At 46.7% G+C, this 18,801-nt stretch overlaps 1 long non-coding RNA gene across 2 annotated transcripts in view; it reads right to left on the bottom strand.

Moving 5' to 3' along the window:
- Positions 1 to 514: 514 nt before the first annotated feature.
- Positions 515 to 18,801, bottom strand: part of LOC125616943 — a 37,060-nt gene continuing 18,773 nt past the window's right edge. The window contains exons 3-4 of one of the 2 annotated variants that reach the window (XR_007347738.1): positions 768 to 1,088; positions 515 to 562 (exon numbers count right to left, since the gene is read on the bottom strand). This is a non-coding gene — a long non-coding RNA (uncharacterized LOC125616943). The other variant, XR_007347737.1, reaches the window with a different exon arrangement.

Genomic DNA, 18,801 nt, shown 5'->3' with positions numbered 1-18,801 from the left:
CTCACAGTTGGAGGCTAAAAGTCCAAGATTGGCAGCCACATCTGGTGGCCTCTGAAGAGGATCCCAGGGCTGTGTCTTGACATGGCAGATGGCATCATGGATGTGCAGGAAGTAAAAGAAGATGAATTCACATGGGGAGAGAAGAAACAAGAGCGCGGGGGCGGGGCGGGGGCACTCTCACAGGAACTAACCTGCTCCCACAAGAACACAAGAACCACGTGAGTCCCTACAGGGATGGTGCCCTCCAGGTCTAATGGTGTCGTAAAGGTCCCATGGCCCATTGCCAGTACACCGAGGACCAAGCCTCCAGCCTGTGACCAATGGGAAACAGCTCAGATGACATCCAAACCACAGCAGAGGGGAACCAAGATTCCCCACCTGGGTCTGGAGGCTCTTGAAGTCCGTCCTCACCCTGAGGACAGCACCATCCTCTGAAGTGCATTTAAAAACGGGATTCTGGGGCTGGGGATGTGGCTCAAGCAGTAACGCGCTCACCTGGCATGCGTGGGGCGCTGGGTTCGATCCTCAACACCACATAAAATAAAGATGTGTCCACCGAAAACTGAAAAATAAATATTAAAAAATTTAATAAAAAATAAAAACAGGATTCTATTCACATGAAGCCAGGGAGGCATCAGGGGTGAGCGGGGACCCAGCAGCGTCTGCATCGCTCAGGAGGCAAGGGACGGCTCAGGACATCTTCACAGCCAGGAGAGGCTGGCTAGGCAGGCAGAGGAGGGGGAGGCTGGGGCTTGGCTGAGGACCACCTGTGGGTGCATGGCAGGCACCAAGCTCTCCTTCCTCCTGTCTCCTGTTCTTCCACGTCGTGGCCACTTTACTCTTGCAACTGATCCCCTCCCCGTCTGAGTGTTTTCTGACGTTTCTTGCTTTCCATCTCTTTTTCTCCTCAAAGGATCATCCAACCTTCTACATCACCAACCTTCTTTCAAGGCGCTAAACAAAACGATAAGCCAAGTCAGTGTCTGTGGTGTCCTCCTGAGCCCAGTGGCAGAGTTCAGGTCTCTGTCCTTCAACATCTTTGACAGTTTGATGGGAGCACAATGAGAATCAACAAAGGGCAAGTTTCTCTGTTTACGAAAAAAGAAAAAAGAAAAGAAATGGTCATTGAACATGTGGGCTTGGCGTAGGCTATAGAAAAGGAGGAGATGACAGAGTACCATGGGAGGGAAGGGCAGAAAAGAAAAGGTGACTGTGTCCTCAAGGTTCATACTCCATGAAACAATCAGAAAACAAAGCAATGTCCCCACCACCGCCCCGCATTCCACAAAGCTTCACCTCTGCTTCCTGCCTCCTCCCCACTGGGTCTATTATGGAGCTAGCATGTGGTCAGCTAGAGTTAGTGGGAAAGTCTACACTCCGGGTTTCCTTTCTTCCACATTTTAAGAGGTCCAGACAGGAGTCTTTGCTGTTATTAGCTCATCTGTTCAAGCTCATCCTCCGTTTGTTGGGACTTTTGTCTTTGCAGTTTCATGGTCACAAGTTGGCTGCCGTATCTCCAGGAATCATGACTGCATTCAAAGTCAGGATGCAGCAAGGCAGCTAGATAATGAAGGACCTCCCCTTTCTGTTCTTGTCTTTCATTGGGGGGATCACAAATATCTTTCATAAACCCTCAAAAGACCTCCCTTTTGTATCACTGATCAAAACCTGGTCACGGGCCTGCACCAACTATAAAGGGTAGGACCAGGAAGTGTGAGTACCAGGAAAATAGTATTAGCTCAGCCATAAATGGCTTAAACCAATCACAGCTCATCCCTAGGAGTGGGACATGTGGCTGCCCATCTTCCTATCCCTTTCAAAAAATAAGTTGTTTGCAAGAAAGTAAGCAGAGAAGTGGCAGGTGCCCAGGACGGCCCAGATCCTTCGTATATGTGCCATTTACCCTCTTCATTTCACCTGTGGTAACCTCACCAACCCTCTTTTCTTACCCAGGATCCATTCTCACATCAAAACCCTAGCTCACCCTCATCTTGCTACCTTTGGGACACTCCTGAGACCTACAGTCTCACCCCAAGACTAAGGCTCAGCTAGGCAACACCCGGCCTGTCGGAGAAACTGAGGCCCCAGAGTCTGCTTTACTGAGTTTGTATCCCGACCCTGCCCCTTTCCAGTTACAGCCCTTGAGGAATTGGTGTGACCCTCTGGGAGTGAGGACTCCTCCATTCCCTCATTGTCCCATAAGCATGAATATAGTGATTGGCCTGAAGCTGTATCTCAGTTTTAAAGAGATGGATGAATGGATGAGTGGGTGGGTGGGTAGGCTAATGATATCTACCCCACAGAATCACCAAGAAGATAAAATGAGATAATGTGTAGAAAAGACAGAATGACGTCTGGCATTTAGTAAATGCTCATTAGATGCAGGGAGAAACTGTATCACCACCTGCTTCAAAACCTTCAAGTGCCTGAGTTACCCTTAGGGGAAAGGATCAAGTCCAAACTACTGGAACAACCTGGGCTTTGCCCACTTCTTGGGACTCGCTTCTTGCTCCAATCATGGTGTCTCCCACCTGGGCTTCTGCACACCTGCTTCTCCCCCTGGAAACGATGACATCCATTCACCCTCCTTGGCCTCCTCTAGGAGTCCCTTTCCCCCAGAAACCTTCTTCTGTCTTCTCAAAGGTTGGGCCAGGTAAGGTTCCCAGGTAGATGGGAAGTCGGGAGCCTAAACACCTGAGAAGGACACATTCAGGAGACTTTTCAGAACTGGGATACAGAAGGCATCCTCTCAGGTCTGGCCCCAGGGCCCTGGGCTGAGCCCCCGAGAAATGCACCATGGCTTATCCTGGGAAGTTGTAGGAGGGAGGACAGCAGATGGGACCACATATGGAGTCCAGAGAGCCAAGAAGAGACAGGTTGCTCAAGGAACCAAGCTCAGAAAGAATTTGGAAAGGCCCCATAGTGACCTGGGAACCTCCAAGGCACCAGGAGTTGTGGCTGCCATCTCCTGAGGTCCCTCATGTTGTGATTAGGACGCGTCTCGTACCCCTTGCCCGACCAGGCTAAACTGCTGACCTTCCCTTCCTTCCAGCCCCCTCTTGAGGACCTCCCCATCTCTGTCCACGTGTCTCCCAACCCAGACTCTCAGGTTCTGCAAGACTTGCTCGGCTGGGCTGACCGTGAGCTGGGGGGAATCTCACCCCAGCACCTGCACCCCCCACTGCCCCACTGCAAGTGCCAGACGCTGACGTCACTCCGGAGGCTCCTCCCACCTCTGGCCGCTCGCTGCCCTCTGCACTCCTGCATACAGAGCCCGGATCCCTTCCTTCACCTTGGCTTTCCTTAAGTACCAGTGTCTCCAACCTGGAGCCCTGGACCCGGCACGCCCTGTCCACACACTTTTCTGTCCTCTCTCTCCCTTGACTTTCCCCCTCCACCTTTTCTTTCACTTATTTAAAACCTGTCATACCTTCAAAGAGTGTTCCTAACAGCTCTACGAGTTGTGGCAAAGCTGCACCCGTGAAACCACCCCACACAGGAAGCCATCCAACGTGTCAGGTTCCCACCTCTGCCTAACGACATATTGTTCAGTGTTGCCAGATCCTGAGTTTTCTACAGACCCTATCATTCTATATTTATTTGGCTGTGATTAGATTCTCCCTTTTTTTTTTTTTTTTTTTTTTTTGACAGCTTATTTGGGACATAATTCACAGACCATACAATGCACCCACTTAAATCATACAGCTCACCGGCTTTGGTATATTTAGTGCAACCTTCACCGCAATCTAATTTTAGAAAACATCGCCTCACCTCCGCCCCCATAAAAGCCCTGCTCTCTCTCCAGTCACTCCCCATCTGCCAGCCCCAGGCACCCGGGAATGCACTTTCTCTGTAGATTTGCCTATTCTGTTCTCTTTCATACCAATGGAAGGCACCCATTTGGCCTTCTCTGTACTCTAGGCTCTCACCAAGCGATCATTCTCCCTATTCTGCCTGGAGAGTCCCCCAGACACTACTGCCCACCCAGATCTCAGAGCTCCTCTGTGGCCCAGCACCGGGCACGTCTCTTCCATGAAATGTCCCTCTTCTCCACTCTATGCCCATGTGATTTCTTCCCTCATCAAATCCTCAAAACATGCTGTGTAACTTTACCTCACAGGGTGCCACTGCACTGTTTTCTCAGCAAAGTGTCAGAGCCTCTCCTGGCATTGATCTGTAGTGTTCTCCAGAGCCTTCTCTGTGCCTGGCACAGAGCAGGTGTCTGACGGTGTGTGAGAAGAGGATAAGAGACATGCTGTTCTGCTTAGATCATTGTTACTTGTGCATATAACCAGGATGCACAACAAATGAGAGGAATTTGCCAGATGTGTCTTAGTCTGTTTTGTGCTACTGTGACAGAGAACCTGAGACTAGGTGATTTATAGACAAGATAAATTTATTTATTACTGTTCTGGAGACTAGAGGTCCAAGATGGAGGAACTGGTCTCTGGCATCTTCTTGCCACATCATAGCATGGTAGAAGGCATCACATACCAGAAGCACCAAGAGAAGGGGAAAGGGAGAGAGAGACAGAGAGCAGGAATTGCAACTGGCAGCCTTGAGCTCTCTTACAGTTTCATCAATCCATGGTGAGCGTAAAGCCTTGTCACCTACACACCTTCCAACGGGACCCACCTCCCAACGGTGGCACACTGGGGATTAAGTTTCCAACTCATGCTTTTGTGGGAGCACATTCAAATCAAGCAGGATACAATCAAACACCGTGTTTTGTTTCCCTGAAAGGGCCTGTTTTGCCCACTCTATGGGGCTGGAACTTCCTTCTGCAGATGAGATGTCAGGTAGGCCCACTGGCTTCCGGAAGGTTCTCAGATGATGCCTTCACTACACCCATACTATAGAGGCATCAAAACTCCACTCTGAAGGCCAAGCCTCTCCCTTGGTCAGCCTCGGTCTCTTTCTGGCTGTTGTCCTGGGGGCTCAAGGTTGGCTTTTTCTCTCTTTCCCCCACTTTCCTAACCACACTTTTTGCCCTCTTCAGGATCAGGGAGCTGCGAAAGCTCAGCAGCCCTCTATGTCATTTTCCCCAGGTGTGGCTCATGGAGAAAACCAGCTCCTTCCCTCAACCTCTCTTCCTACCCCCCACGATGGGATAGTTCTCCCCTGTCATGCCCTCTATTCAGGCAAACATCCATCTAGTGAGTACTTAAGAGCTCTCCTTGGTCCCTGGTCACCTTGCAGTACCATTGGCTTTGTTCTGTTCATCCGGTTATGGAACCCGGAAGCTCATCTCACGGAAAACCAGAGTCTGAGAGGGAAGAGTGGAGAGGAGGGAGTTCTGCTCATGAATCAGCTCCTCAACTCTGGGGGGTTGAGGGTCACAGATACAGGAAGGGAATGACAGGGAAAGAGAGCCCAGAATGGAGATCTTCCAGGAACTCAAGAGCCAGCTCTTGCCACTCCTTGCAGGATCTGGTGTTTCCGGTCATGGTGGCTGACAGACGTCTTTAGCCTGGAAGCGGGAGGAGAGAGGCTAATGAGGTCTAGGTCAAGTATTATAGCGTTGGACAAAACATTTCTCAAGTGATCAACATGTCTGCCTGCAGAACCGAGTCAAACCTGACCCAGGGGTTACGGCAGCGAAGGAGACAGACAGGATATGGAGGCAGAGATGCCAAGCCTGTTGGTCCTGTGTCTGTCATCCATCGTGCATCTGCAGGTCCAAGTGAAAAGTCAGTGTTTTCAGAAAAAGTGGCCTCAGATCCCTCAAATGCCACCTAGGCAACCATGATCATAGCCCCCACATCAGAGGTGTCACCTGTGGCAAAGTTAGTGGGAGACTGTGTATTGCCTAGCCGTGGGACCTCCAAAATTAGTGAGGGGTGTGGACTTCCTGCTGTACCCAAGGTTTCTGCTTCCATGAATTCAACTGGCCACAGAACAAAAGTATTTGAAAAAATAATTGCATCAGCACTGAATATGTATGGACGTTTTCCCTGTCATTACTCCCTAAACAATACAGTCAAACAACTATTTTACATGGCATTTACATTATATTAGGTTTTATGAGTAACCTAGGGATGATTTAAGTATGTGGAAGGATTGTGTAGGTTATATGCAAATACTACACCATTTTTTATAAAGGATTTGATCATCTGCAGGGTTTGGTCTCCATGGGGGTCCTGAGAAACATTATGAATGTTATACCAACAGAACCTATAATTCTGAGAAGACACAAAATAGAAATAATGAGGCTTAAGAGGTGGGGAAAGGGTCACTCTTGCTGCATCTAGTTCCTTCCAATTGCTTTGCTAGACAACTCTGTTCCTGAAAATCAGATTTGTCACAAATTATTTCTTTGGGATGAAGGTGACACATCGGTCCCTTTGTTTTGCCCAGTCAAGGCAGGTGCTCAGGTCTTGGGCTCTAGAAGCAAAAGGGATGCAAGTTCTCTTTCTGTAACGTGAGGACATGGTACAAAGGTTGTCCGTCTACAAGGAAGAGAGTCTTCATCAGGAACCAAATAGGCTGGCACCTTGGCCTTGGGCTTCTCAGCCTCCAGAATCGTTAGAAAATAAATTGCTATGATTATTTTGTTATAGCAGCTGAAGCAGACTAATACAGCTAGAAAGAAGAATAAATGAAGAGTTACCTTCTATTATTTTAACCACAGACTCTCCCCCACACCAGGGAACTGTGCCTTACAGAATCTGCTAGACCTCCTCCGTCTTAGTTTCCTGTCACAGATGTGCTCTCAGATTCTTACCTATTCCAGGTGTCCAGCACCATCTGCATGGTGTTCCCAGTCACTTTGGGGGGTTGGGGGGGACTTCAAAACTGGCTTTGACTTTGTTAATAAATCTGATGTTTCTTTTTTCTGCCCTAGAAGTTCCTTGTCCTTTTATTGTGATTTCTTGTGTAAATCAGCCCTTGCTAATTATCTCCCTCATCCAGGTCTTTGCCAGCATCACCCAATTACAACCAGATTATTCTACCCTGGAGAGAGGCTGCCTCTTGGAAGCCTGAACCCAGCCCAAGCTGCTTTCTTCGTGCAAAGCCGGAACTCTTCGAATTCCGCTCTGGTTATGTAATTGTAATTTCCTGGGGCTTTCTCCTAAAATGTTGATGACATAGTACCTTCAAGTATACATAATTCTCAAAACTTGCATTAGTTGAAATACGCATTAGATTGAAATAGAAATGTGATCCACTTGTGACTCAGGCATTTCATTTTGGGGTTCAGCTGTTGTTATCCTCTGCTCATAAGTAAGTAAACCTATTGGGTCAACAGAGAAAATGCCTGGTGGAGAAATGAAATTTTCTCACCCCTGTTGCTGACATTTCAGTAAGCCTTTCCCAACCCACCCTCGCACTCATTGTGTGAAGGAGACTGAGAGCTGGAGGAATTGCAGAACCCAAGGAGCCAAAGACAGCGAAGGAATGTGCTCGGATCACCTAAGGAAAAAAATCTGAACTGGGCTTTGGAGGAGGAAATCCTGGAGACACATACATGTTCTATAACTACGCCATTCAGTACTCCAGTCTCCAGCCAATGTGACTCTTTAAGTTAAACACAATTGGAAATGTGGCTCCTCCATCACATGGGTCACAGCTAAAGCACTCACAAGTGGCCTGTGGCTAGTAGCTACGGTGGACAGTGGAGACAGAACATGTCCGTCAGGGCAGAGAGATTTGACAGGTAGTGCCCATCCATAACACAAATGCTTATAAGGAAGACCACAGTGTGATGTTCCTGTTTTTAAAATGAGTGTTGGGAACATATGGAATGGACTTTGCTGACCGAGATGATGGCAAAATAAGTTTTCCAAAGAGGATCATTCCACTGGCACATTCCTGTAATCTCAGAGGCTCAGGAGGCTGAGGCAGAAGATCACGAGTTCAAAGCCGCCTCAGCAACTCACTGAAGCCCTAAGCAACTCAGCAAGACCCTATTTTGAAATAAAATATTAAAAAGGGCTGGGGATGTGGCTCAGTGGTTAAGTGCCCCCTGGGTTAAATCCCAGGTATCCAAAAAAAAAAAAAAAAAAGAGGATCATTCCTAGGTTCTTTGCCAACACAAGTAAAAGAAAGGTTGAAGGACAGAGAGGAAAGGAAGAATGATCAGATGGTTATCAGCACCAAAGAAGATCAATGGAATCTATCATTCCTAAGGCAAAAGGAAATGGGTGGCCAGAGGCCAACTTGTCCGAAGCCCCATCAGGAGACGGCCAACACCGTCCTATGTGAGGAATGCCTGCGTGACCACACACACAGGCCAGGGACCGTGCAAGTTAAGTTGTGCCATGGAATCCACAGGTCACTGGTTCCAGTACCCCTGTGGATACCAAAATCCGTGGATGCTCAAGTTCCTCATATAAATAGTGTAGCATTTGCACATGACCTACACAGTCTGCCCGTGTACTTTTAAGTCTCCGCTAGATGGCTTGTAAGACCGAATGCAATATGAATGCTATGCAAATGGTTGTTATGCTGCATTGTTTATGGGATAATGAAAGGAAAGAAAGTCTGTGCATATTCAGTACAGACAAATTTTTCATTGTTGTTGGATCTGGGGATGCAGAACTGTAAGACACACGGGGGCAGTCTGTATTTGGTGTGACTATTTAAAAGACCTAATATCAGAGAGCAGAATGATGTAGCTTTTAAATAGCTCCTAACCCTTACTTATACATCTCTCCCTTCTAAGACCACACTGCTCCAGCTGTGCAGTATTCTACAAGAGCACCCATTTGCACTTGCCAAAACCTGTCAGGAGAGAAACCTCAAGAATGTGTCCTTCTAAGGGGTCTTTGGTGTTCCAGTTCTGGCTCATGGGAGCAGCTGGACACCCACATCTCCGCTTCTTTCTTCTACTCTCTAGGTTTTTCAGCCTTTGCTTTACCTAGTAAGACTCCATCCCTTCCCCACTAATAAGTAGTAAATGGCTAGTATGTGTTCGCTGCCATATTGATTTTTCAAGGCTCAACTTCCTGGGCTCTCTAAGATATGAAGAAAATCCATCAGACCTGTGTCATGGGTCGCTCCAAGTGCAGCACGATCCAGAAAAGCTCTGACATTGTGCAGGCCAGCTCATCTGAGCATGACCCTAGAAGGAACTGTCTTCATCAGTGCTTTTGCATTCCTGAGATCCTAGGCCAGGGGCATCTAGAAGCCCAGGATTTCTATGTCTCTGGTCGGCACCAGCGGCCAGGTCAGCTGCTTCCATCAGCTCCTCAGACTGGCAGGATGCCTCAGGCTAGTTTTTGTTAGCAGCAAAATGAGCCTGTTATCCCCTCTGCCTCCCACTCTAACCAGCAGAGAGAAGCCAGCCCACGAGTGGAAACACCTCCCATCAAGCCTGTGCCTATTGCCTGGCCTCTGCCCCTTCTCTAGTTCCCCAGCACTGTCACCCACCCTCTTACCAGAACAAGGAGCAAGGAGATGTCTTGTGCACCCCCCAAGGCCCAGAGCACAACTGTCCACACTTGAGATCCCTCCACAAGGCCATGCACATACACACACAGACACCATTTCCCCACACATGTATACACATGCATACATATACCCATTCCACACACATGACATAACACATACACAAATAAACACAAACTCATGTACATACACATGTTCACATATGTACCACCTCATGTACACACACACATGACATACACACACACAGATACACATACACAAACTCACATACACACACATATTCACATATGTACCCACCTCATGTATATACACACACACGACATACACACTCACACACAAAAGTACACAACATATACATGCTTTTAAGAGTCCGGCCACCCTCTGATGGTTTTGCCTGGCTAAGCTGTAAGCTGCCCATGAATAGGAACAGGGTCAGAGGTGGGGCCAAGTGCTCCCCTTGGTCAGGGAGGGAGGGGCCTGTGCTAAAACGCTGCTCTGTGCCCCTCCCACCAGCATTAGGAGGCCTGAACTCAGCAAGAGGGTGGGCTGCTTGCTGTCCAGGGTTTTCAGCTATCCTGTGACATTAGCATATCTCTCATTAAAAGATGGGAGATATCTTAGCATGTAGTACCGTAAGGTCTATGATAATACATGCATGGCATATAAAAGACACATGAGCTATGAACCGGACAGTGGCAGCCTTTCAACAAGACAACTGCACACTGTTTGCAAGTCAGACAGTGGCCCAGACCTTGGGCTGGATTGAAATCACATTCACACACGTGGTTGGACACAGTGGCCTCTTCAGTTCCAGTGAACAGCTCATACTGAAATCTGCAGGAGTCTAGCTATTTGAAGAAACAAGGGCTGACGGAACTGCAGAAATGTGTTTTTTCTTTCTTTAAAGTGGTACTAACTGGCTAATAATACCTGGGCTTGGGGATGTGCTGCAGACACCCAAAGGCTTCTGCAAACATGAGCTAATTAACCCGGACTCCAAGGTGGGGGCGCGTCTGAACTGTTTCCACTTCAACTTGCAGAACCACTTAGCTCGGTGGCACTTCTTGTAGCAACATGCCAAGTGATTGCTAAAAACATGCTGTTTAAAATACCTGGATCTAAACTAACAGTGCTGGGGATTCTGGGGCTGCTCATGCATGAGAATTAGAATGCTCCCTCTCTCTCCGAGCTCTCGGCTGCTATAGATTCTTCTAGATTTGAACACCCACTCAGATGTCTCCCTCTCCTACAGGGCCTTCCTCAGCTTTGGTGGCTCCCAAGTCGATCCTTCTCTATGGTGGCCAAGTTTTCCAGTTAGCCCAGGCCTGCTTCAGATTTAACACTGAAAGTCCCAATCCCAGTCAACCCCTGAGTCCTGGTCAGGCCGGGAAGGTCATCACCCTCAGGCGGTCGCCACCCTGACACTGTCAACTACAGAATCTGTAGCATGTGATTACAGTACTGTAATAATACTGTATGTATGCTATGGAGAAGTATCGCCCAGTGACTCAACAAGCTGAATTTGTCTCAAGATCATAAACTGCTCAAGATTAAAGACCCTTCTTAATCTCCTGGGAACATCTAATTTGGGCACTAGGAATTACACATGAACTTCACTTCTCTCAACAGCAGGTCTCTGCTATGACACAATTCAGAACAAGACTCTTCCATGTTTTGCCTTCTGAAGGTGGAATGCAACCTTCCTACCAACTGGTGTCTTGAGCTCTCCAAAGTCAAAGGTCCAGAATGAGAAGGACTCTGGGTTGCCCTAACTGGTAAGAGCCCTCAGCAGGCAACTGTCCCAAGTAGGTCCCCAGGAAGTCTGCTTAGCTGTAGGTGCTGGAGCCACGCCCAGAACTTCCAGTTCAAACTTCAGCAACCTGGTGATTCTGATTCAAGTGGATCTTAAAAACTAGAGTCTAAAGCTGGGTGTGTTTGCAGACACCTGTAATCCCAGTGGCTTGGGAGGCTGAGGCAGGAGGATTGTGAGTACAAAGCCAGCCTCAGCAAAAGCAAGGCACTACGCAACTCAGTAAGACCCTGTCTCTAAATAAAATACAAAATAGAGCTTTGGGTGTGGCTCAGTGGTCAAGTGCCCCTGAGTTCAATCCCTGGTACAAAAAAAAATAGACTCTATAAATCCTTTAATCCACTCCAGGTGGTACTAGCTGTTTGTTGCCAATTTAAAAAGCCATTTCACAGTAGAAATTCATTTTTAAAGAAAAAGATAAATATTTACCTTAAACATGTTATTTTAATGTAAAACTTTTTTTTTTTTTTTTTTTTTGGCATAAGCATAAGACCTTTCTTTGGGTTTCCTGATTGGATTTCTTTGTTGCTGTCAGTTTATTTTTTCTTGTATACATTTCCAGTTTTGATTTCTTTAAAATGGAACACGAATTTAAGAACACTTGTGAAGTATTCTGAGACTGAAATCCTTCCGGAGCCTCACAATATTTTTTTTTCAATCTTTTAAAAGTTGTCTCAAACCCACCAGGTTAAACATAACTTACACTTGTTGGGTCTTATCGATATGTTCGATTTCATTCTCTTTGTGATAGAGTATATCTTTGGTGGGGAGAACTGGGGGTTGAACTCAGGGGCATTTAACCACTGAATTACATTCCCAGCCCTCTATATTTTTAATTTTGATACAGAATCTCATTAAGTTGCTTAAGGGCCTCACTAAGTTGTAGAGGCTGGCATTGAACTTGCAATCCTCCTGCCTTAGCCTCCCCAATTGCTTGGATTACCAAGCATGTGCCACCATGCTGGCCGAGATTTTTTAATTTTTTATTTTTGCATACATAATAAATTACATGGGAAAAAGGGATCTTTGTTTCTTTGTTCACTTATTTATTTGAGGTGTGAAGACCAGGGCCTGGCACATTGCAAGTGTTCAATTTCATAAATAAAGTGGTTCATGGAATTTTTAAGTGATTTAATTAATTAATAAGCACAAATGGCATGAAGAGGCCAGGAGGTTCACACAGTTGACTCCTGGTGCACATAGCAGGTGAGTACCCAGGTGTTCCTGCTGTCCAGGGCTGCAAGCAGCAACTCACTGTCAGCATCATTTAGCACCTTAATCCCTCTCCTGTGTTTTGGAGGGATTGAAGGGTGTGCATTAGTCTGCTAAATCAATGAGGTGGAGTTTTGCTAGGAGACCGTTCTTCTCCTAATAAGAAGCCTGGGTTTTGCTGGGGATGGTGGCATGTGCCTGTGATCCCAGCTACTCAGACTAGGCAGGATTTCAAGTTCAAGGCCAACCTGGGTAACTTAGTTAGACCTGTCTCAGAGAAAAAGGAGGAGGAGGGGAAGGGAATGCAGGGGAAGGAGATAGAAGAGGAAATGGAGACGGAGAAGAAGGCTAGATCAATGCAGGGGAATAGCAAGAGTCAGCGGATGCCTTCTAGGAGCACCTCCCATTTCTATTTCTGGTGGTGCCCTGTATGGGATCCCAGGGCCAGAGGAGAAAGGTCAAGACTGACAGATTCCCTATAAACTCCAAGTCACCATCCTGCCTTCCTGCATTGCCAAGAGGCTCTCCTTTCAAAGAAATCATTTGAAGTCTTTCAACCTGTTCTGATAGCTAGAGCCAGCAGGAAGTGTCTCCCCTCAAGAGATAAGATACCCCACCGCCATTTCAAAAGAAAAAAATCCGCCCACCGCTTGATGTTATTTATTCATGTCCTTCTTTGCCAAGAATTCATTTGAATAAAATCATTTGAAACCACACCCCGCATGATGTCAATGAGGCAGACTGCCTGCTGCAGACCCAGCCTCACACCAGACACTGAAACCTTTATACCTTGGGAATGAACTCTACAGGGTTTCATGACAACTCCACAAGATAGCACACATGAGGCATCTTAACTGATGCATAAAGAATCTTTGTGGATGATGAAAAGTGACTATAATATGAGTTGAAGCTTTTAAAAATAATCATTCATTTAGACATTCATTTATTAATGTGAAGACAGCAGCAAATAAAACAAATGACATTTCTGACTTCCTAGAATCTATCTATGTTCCTGGAAGATAAATATTCATTACAGGACATAGGAAAAGATACCTGCCTATATTTTAATCTTTTGTTGTTGTTGTATTGTTTCTGAGCTATTGGATTACATTTTTATTTTTATGGTTTTTTTTTAATTTTCTGCATTTTTTGAAAAGGAGTGAGGGAACATATATAAAAGATATTTTGACAATCCAGAGCCTAAGTCCCCTTCGTATAACTGGGGGCAATCCTCCTTAGGAAGCTTGTCTACCCATCCACCCGATACAGAGGCTGAAAATGCCAAGATATCTGCTTTTGGCTAGCATACGCGCTAGCTAGCCCTAGGTCACTTGGATCTCATATTGTCATTGCACTTTGCTTTAAGAGCAAGTGAGGCATACAAACAGGGATGAGAGTGAATCCTTCATGACAGTGGAAACAAAGTTCTGATGGGTGCAGTGATGCATGCCTGTAATCTCAGTTAGCTCAGGAGGCTGAGGCAAGAGAATTGCAAGTTCAAGGCCAGTCTCAGCAACTTAGTGAGGCCCTAAGTAACTTAGTGAGATCTTGCCTCAAAACAAAAAACAAGAAAGACCAGGGATGACATACTCAATGGTAAAGCATCCCTAGATTAAATCTCCAGTACGAAAAAGAGAAAAAAGAAAGACAGAGTCCAGCCCAGGGGTTTCAGGATGTGAGTGGCAGTAGTTGCAGCAAGATCATAGTGGCCAAGCTTCAGGCTTCTTGCGATGAAGTAACTAGAATTTTCTGCCATAACAAAAGCAGATAACCACAGAGTTCCCTTATCAGGTGGCATAGGTAGTCAGGTGAGGGCTTGAACAGGCTATGAAGACACCAGCTGTTTCATGAGCAGGGGGTTCACCCTGCCACTCTACCATCCTTCCCTCCAGTGACACCTACACCCTCATGGGGGACTTCCCTGTGCAGGGAAAAGTCAAGCCTGGCTTCAGAGGGACCTGTTCACTGTGCTTGCACCAGCCAGAAACAGACTACTGGCTCTGTGTCCTCATTCTGGAATGGCCCTAAGGGCTGTGGGTAAGGGACATCATTCTGGAGGATAGAACCTGGACATTCTGTTGTCCAGTCTAGAAGGATGGTGAGATGGCTGAGGTAAAGCATTTTCAGATTCTTGGTCAGAGGGCTGTGGCTAATATTTAGATAGCTGGTCCACACCTTGGAAGGAACAAGATTGGAAAAGTAGCAACAGAGAGGTTTAAGAAGGAGATATGTGAATGGACATCTAGAAAAATGTCTGAAGTACATATTCACCAAAAGGCTTTCACTCCGAGTGGGAAGAGTGAGGAAGAAATGAGCAGATACAGTGATCAGTCCTGCAGCTCTCAGGCAGCCTCCCCAGCTGCCCAGGTGATCGTTCATTGGATTCATGCACAAAGTGGCTGTGGAGGCTGGAGTGGAACCTGCTCATGGAACGGAAGCTGTGGACTTGCCTTCATCATGGCTAACCTGGCTGCTTCCAGGGCTGAAGCTCCACTTGCAAGGAGCTCCTTCCCTGGAGGCAACAGCCTGACCCCTGGTGGCAGATTGGCAGTATTGAACCCCCCCTTCATCTTGAAGTATCAGCATTTGTCCCCATGGAGAGAGCTGGACACTTATGATCTTGTTTTCTCACCAACCATGCTTCGGTCAACAACACCAACCTTGTTGCTTCTATCCAAGGAACACACATTACAGAAAAGAACCAAGTCAGTGGGCTGCTGCAGGTGTCTTTTACTGATCCTACATGATCGTCACCCAGAATAGCTGGGCAAACAGACACACGCACGGGCGCGCGCGCACACACACAAAAGAAGATGCAATGATGGTTTTGATTGTCCCTGATTTCAAGGGGGACATAGGGCTGCTGCTACAAACTGAGGCCAATCTGGAGATGAAGGAAACCAGGGGATTCCTGTGCTATCTCCTAAGTGCCACCATATTCAATGGCAAACGTCAGTGGAGAAATGCAGAAACCCTCTTCAGGCGTGACCAGCAAGATCTCAGAATGCTTGGTCTTCTTGGGGGTTTTTGTGTGTTCATTTGGTGCTGGGGATTGAATCTAGGCCACACGCATGCTTGGCAAGTGTTCTGCCACTGAGCTACACCCGCTCCCCACCAAGAACTCTTGGAATGAAGATTTGTATCGTCCTATCAGATGCAGAACTCCAACCAGATAAGGTGTTGGCTGACTTCAAATGACATAAGGTAGTGGAGAAGGGAAGACAATATCTAACAAAATTTATTTGTTTATTTATTTTGTGATGCTGGGGAAGGAACCCAGGGCCTTGTGCATGTAAGATGAGCACTCTACCAACTGAGCTATATCCCCAGCCCAATATTTACCAAATTTAACCTCTTGACCAGATATGGAAATCAGCACTATTTTTCCTTGCTGAAATATATATGCTAACATTTTAACCATTCCCCCCCCCTTCTTCTCCCTTTTTCTCACAATTGTATAAGGGATATATGGTAATGATTACCTGTATAAATTTCCCCAGAGGTTACAGAGCATTGAGATGGAATCAGGAGGGAATCGATGAAGAATTGTCCTGGCCCAGCAATCCCGAACCACAAGATGGACACCCAAAAATGGAATTTTGATCCAAATCTACTTTAAGAGCTGACAGCATGTTTCCAATGGTACGAATGACAGTTGTCTTATATTAGGTGGGAAGCATGAGTGTAGGACAGGCAGGACCTGTATATTTTGACAGAGGACCACCGAAGGGCTCACTCTAAAGGGCAACTGTCATTTTTTCTGACTGTCCAGCCTAATTCTTCTACTTTATGAGTCTCTGAAGGGTGTGAAGGCAGCCACCTATGATAGACTTGGACTCGATTCCTGGGACGAGACACATCCACATGGACTTCAAATGAGCAGCCACTGTTGCCACCAAGACAGAATGGCAGAGGATTCAGCACGTGTGTGTCACGATGGCAGGAGGACTGAGATAAAGGAAGACGTTGCAACAGAGCCGGCAGAGGGGTGTGATCAGAGGCCTCCAGCTCCTCAGCTGCGCTGGCCACCTGGCCACGCAGGGTGGGTTGGGGCACCCATGCCCTCACTGGGGTGGGATTGTAGGCATTTCCCACTTTGCCTTCTAGCTCTGCCTCCTTCAGCCCTCCTGATTCTTCTATGAGCTCCTTATTATGGAAAATTGCTTTTCTGCTGAAGTCAGCCAGTCATTTTATCTCACAGTCACCTCACCATACTGTGGGATAAGGAAATGCCCGTTCTGGAACCTGACCTGACCTGACCCACACCTCAGGTCTGACATCCATGAGGAGGCTGCCTTGGACTAAACCTCTTTCCCTTCTTTCTCTTTCCACCCGTCAACAATCTGTTTTGATTCTGATTCTTGTTTAATCCTTCCAGTGGATTATTCAACCACAGAGCATTGGGGACCCCAGTCTCTCTCTGTTTTGGAAGAAAAGGACTCTAGACTTTGACAGACCCTCTTTGATACGGAGGAAAAGACTCATGAAGTTTTGTTTCTGTGCTTCTAAGTTTCTGCCAAAGATCCTCCCTTTTTGGAGAAGCCTCACATTCTTTCTTATTATAAAATTTTGCTCTGTTTTTATTCTTTTTTCCCATTATCTGATGGCCTGACTTCATGGCTGCCACTTTTGATACTAAAAAGGGACCAGTAATCTTCCTGCTACCAATTCCAGTGTCCAAACCCTTCTTGCATGGCTCCCAGAGCCCTCAGTAAGCATGCTGGCCTCTCTCGGTGGGTATAACTTTTCAGGGCCCTAGAAGTTAGCCTTGCTGTTTCTGTTTAGGCAGGAGGTGGCGTGAGGGACACTATCTAAGGCTGCATCAAACATATTAGTTAATCCACCTGAACAAGAGCCCCAGGATGAGTCATACCAAGTGACCTCAAGCCGCATGCCCTCTCTTTCTGAAAAATCCAGATTTCCCTTCACTGCAGCCAAGGTCAGCAGCTTTGCCTTCTCCAGATAAGCAGAACTGCACAACTAGGTATTCTGAGACTCCACCATGACTACTAGGGATCCTTCTACCATTTCCCCCAAGGCCATTTGGAATCCTCATGCAAACAGGACTGGTAGTAACTCACTCTTGTATGCCAGTGTCCCCAAGGTGGACAGATGGGTTAGGTCTACTTTATTCTCCAGCTGGGTGACCCACTGTTCCACTTTGCTTCATAACTATCCTGGATCTAGCACTGACAGTCCTACATGTCAGGAAAATCCTCAGTCCCACGTAAACCAAGACAGTTGGTCACCTTAGCAAAGTGAAAAACAGAAATGTCCAGAAGTTACAGTCAGCAGAGCGTTAAGTAAAATGATTTGATGGCCTTGTGTTAGGATGAAGGCATCTTCTCTCTTTGTAACTACACCCAGCACATTTCCTTAGACCCACCAGTATGGGAAAGCCATTCTGTTCCCTTTTCATTGTAGCTTGAAAATATTCATAGGAGTCCTGGAGCCTGCTTTCTTCCAACCACATGACTGCAGAGTGAAGCGACCCCTACTTAGCTCCTTCCATCTTTTCTTCCCCTTCGTCATCATTTAGCTGATCTCCTCTGGACCTCCTCCAATTTATCTGCATCTTCTTGATATCAGGACTGTCCAGATTGAATGCCACGCACATTTACATAGTTTTCCCTCCTGTCTCATTATACGCCTTGGGCAGAAAATGCAGCAAAACCACCGTGTAAGCATCTGATCCAACAATTGTAATTGCTTTTCAGACACATGCACATACACGACGTTAGTCAAGAGAATTCAATGCCTTCTGAAGGTCAAAAACACACATCTCTTTTGGTTGGAAAAGACAGGGAAATAATGTATCATGTAACATTGATGAGCGGGCCAGCAGCACAAGCAAGCAGTGGGCAGAGTTCAGAGGATGCTGGTGGGGGGCTAGCTCCACCCCCATGAGCTGGGAGACCTTGGAGGAGAACTTTCTCCAGCCTGGCTCTCCGTTTCCTTGTGAATGAAAAATGAATGGGTTAGAGAGTTCATCACAGCAGCCCCTTCCATCACTGCTATTTGGGAAAAGACAAGTCCCGACTGCTTCAGGCATCTCAACCAGAGAATCTCAACAGTGAGCTTCAATCAGAGTCATATGAAATACACCTGCTCCTCCAGCCCTCTTCCTGCTGCCCCTCCAGCATGTTCACATTTGGACAAAGGGGAAGAGGACTTCTACTTTATAAAAGACCTTCTAGTGATTACAGTGGTGACTGTGGTGGGCAGAATATTGTCCTCCTGCTAATCACAAGAACCTATGAATGTGGTAGGTTGCAATTCAAAAGAAAATTCAGGCTGCAGATGGAATTAAAGTTTCTAATTAAGTTGAATTTAAGATAAAGAGATTATGTTGCATTGTCCAGGCAGGCAGTGTGATCACAAGAATTCTT

Source organism: Marmota marmota, unplaced genomic scaffold (assembly GCF_001458135.2).
Source record: "Marmota marmota marmota unplaced genomic scaffold, marMar, whole genome shotgun sequence".
NCBI classification, from domain to species: Eukaryota; Metazoa; Chordata; class Mammalia; order Rodentia; family Sciuridae; genus Marmota; species Marmota marmota.
The sequence above is the reverse complement of the archived record's forward strand: the minus strand, read 5'-3'. Positions and strand labels throughout refer to the sequence as shown.